Source organism: Papio anubis, chromosome 4 (assembly GCF_008728515.1).
Source record: "Papio anubis isolate 15944 chromosome 4, Panubis1.0, whole genome shotgun sequence".
Classification (NCBI taxonomy): Eukaryota; Metazoa; Chordata; class Mammalia; order Primates; family Cercopithecidae; genus Papio; species Papio anubis.
This window is the reverse complement of record NC_044979.1, coordinates 150,598,755-150,601,409: the sequence shown is the minus strand read 5'-3', so window position 1 is coordinate 150,601,409 and position 2,655 is coordinate 150,598,755. Positions and strand designations below refer to the sequence as shown.

Below are 2,655 nucleotides of genomic sequence, written 5' to 3'. Positions count from 1 at the left end.
TGAGACAGTTTAGCAGTATAAACCCCCCTGGCTTCTGCCTATAGCCCAGGGCTTCAGAGCTCTCCTGCTTCACATAGCGAAATCTTTTCCTAGTTGCTTATGTTACTAAGGAACACCGTAGGCTTGGCTTGGTTCCTGGGCCTTTTATGTACAAACTCATTAAGAAACGAGGAGGACTCTTCCCTATTTTGCCAAGCATCTTACGCTACCAACATTTTAACATATCTTTTCCCCTCTTTCTTTTTGTCCTCTTCACATTCCAGCTGTTGAATGTAAGTTTAGAAACACCAATTTAAGAAGAAAGGTAGAAATAAGCACCTAGGCAGAGTACTTCAAGTAATTGAGCTTTACTATAATGCTAGTGTAATGTATGCAGAATTTGCTTAAAGAAATCTTTATCCATGCCCCCCAGGTCTGGAACCATGTTTCACTGTAGAAGGTAATTTTTAAAATTACTATTTCTACTGGACTTTTTGTTAGAACAGTTTTAGATTCACAGCAAAACTGAGTTGAGGTACCAAGATTTTCCAAATACTTCCTGCCCTGACACATGCACAGCCTTCCCCATTATCAACATCCCCCATGAGAGTGGTACATTTGTTAAAACTGATGGACTTACCTTGATGTATCAGCAGCTCACCAGCCAAAGTTTATAGTTTCCATGAGGGTTTCCTCTTTTTATAAAATGTAGAATGCTATGTGAATTTGCATGCCATCCTTGTGCAAAGGCCCTGCTAGTTTTCTCTGTGTCATTCCCGTTTTAGTGTACGTGCTTCTGAAGGAAGCATATCATCGGTCTTTTTACTATTTCCATAATTTTGCCTTTTCCAGAATTGAAACCATACAGTATGTAGTCTTTTCAGATTGGCTTTTTCACTTAGTGATATGCATTTAAATTTCTTCAATGTCTTTTTTATGGTGTCACAGCTTACGTCTTTTTAGCACTGAACAATATTCCATCATATGCATATACTATAGTTTGTCCATTCACCTGCTGAAGGACATCTTGGTTGCTTCCAAGATTTGGCAATTATGAATAAAACTGCTATAGACATTGTGTAGAGGTTTTTGTGTGGACATAAGTTTTCAATTCTTCATTAGTCAGAGTTCTTTTAAGAGATAGAATCAATAGGAGTAGATAGATATATATGTAGATTCATAACGATAGAGAGATAGTAGACAGATTGATAGATGAGAGGAATTTATTAGGGCAATTGGCTCATGGGATTATGGAGCCTGAGTTCTACAATAGGCCCTCTGGAAGCTGGGGAACCAGGAAAGCCAGTCCAAATTTAAAGGACTAGAGCCAACAATATAACTCTCAGTCTGAAGCTGAAGGCTTTAGAAACTGGTGGGCCACTGGTGCAAGTCTCAGATGGCAAAGGCTGGAGAAGCTGGAGTTCTGATGTCCCAGGGCAGGAGAAGAAGTGTGCCTCCATTTCAGGAAAGAGAGAGAAGTCACCTTTCCTTTGCTTTTTCTTCTATCTAGGCCCTTAGTTGATTGGATGGTGTCTGCCCACAATAGGTGAGGGCAGATCTTCCTTACTCAGGCCACTGATTCGAATGTCAGTTTCTTCCAGAGACACTCTTGCCAACAAACCCAGAAATAATGCCTTACCAGCTATTTGGACATCCTTTAATCCAGTCAACTTGACACCTAAAATTTACCATCATGAACTCTTTTGGATAAATACCAAGGGACACAGCTGCTAGATCACATGGTAAGCGTATATTTAGTTTTGTAAGAACTGCCAAACTGTCTTCCAAAGTGGCTATACAGTTTTGCATGCCCATCAGCAAGGAATGAGAGTTCCTGTTGCTCCTCATCCTTGGCAGCATTTAGTATTGTCAGTTGTCTGGATTTTGGCCATTCTAATTTGTGTGTAGTGGTATCTCATTGTTGCTTTAATTTGCATTTCTCTGATGACATATGACATGAAGTATCTTTTTGTATACTTATTTGCCATCTGTATATCTTCTTTGGTGAGGTGTCAGTTAAGGTTTCTGGACTATTTTAAAATCACGTTGTTCGTTTTCTTATTTGTGAGTTTTTTGTGTATTTTGGATAACAGTACTTTATCAGGTATGTCTTTTGCAAATATCTTCTCCCAGTCTGTGGCTTGCTTTTTCATTCTTTTGACACTGTTTTTTACAGGGTTGAAATTTTCAATTTTAGTGAAGTCCAACTTTTGATGTCATATTGAAAAAGTCACATATTGAAAAAATCTAGAATAATCCAAGGTTTTCTAGATTGGTATGTCTAATCTTTTGGCTTCCCTGGCCACACTGGAAGAAGAATAATTGTCTTGGACCACAAAAAATATATTAACACTAACAATAGCTGATGAGCTAAAAAGAATCCCAAATAGAAATCTCATAATGTTTTAAGAAAGTTTACAAATTTGGATTGGCCCGCATTCAAAGTAATCCTGGGCCACATGCGGTCTGTGGTTGGATAAGCTTATTCTAGATTTTCTGTTGTTATCTTCCAAGAGTTTTATAGTTTTGTGTTTTACATTTAGGTCTGTGATCCATTTTGGTCATTTTTTGTGAAGGGTGTAAGGTTTGTTGTAGATTAATTTTTTTACATGTGGCTGTGCAATTATTTCTGCACTATTTGTTAAAAACATTATCAATTCTCTATTGAACTGCTTT

At 37.8% G+C, this 2,655-nt stretch overlaps 1 non-coding gene across 1 annotated transcript; it reads right to left on the bottom strand.

Annotated features, from left to right (window-relative positions):
* Positions 1-681: 681 nt before the first annotated feature.
* On the bottom strand, positions 682-786 carry LOC116274722. Its single transcript, XR_004183504.1, has one exon. It is a non-coding gene; the product is annotated as a U6 spliceosomal RNA (small nuclear RNA).
* Between the last annotated feature and the right edge of the window lie 1,869 nt (positions 787-2,655).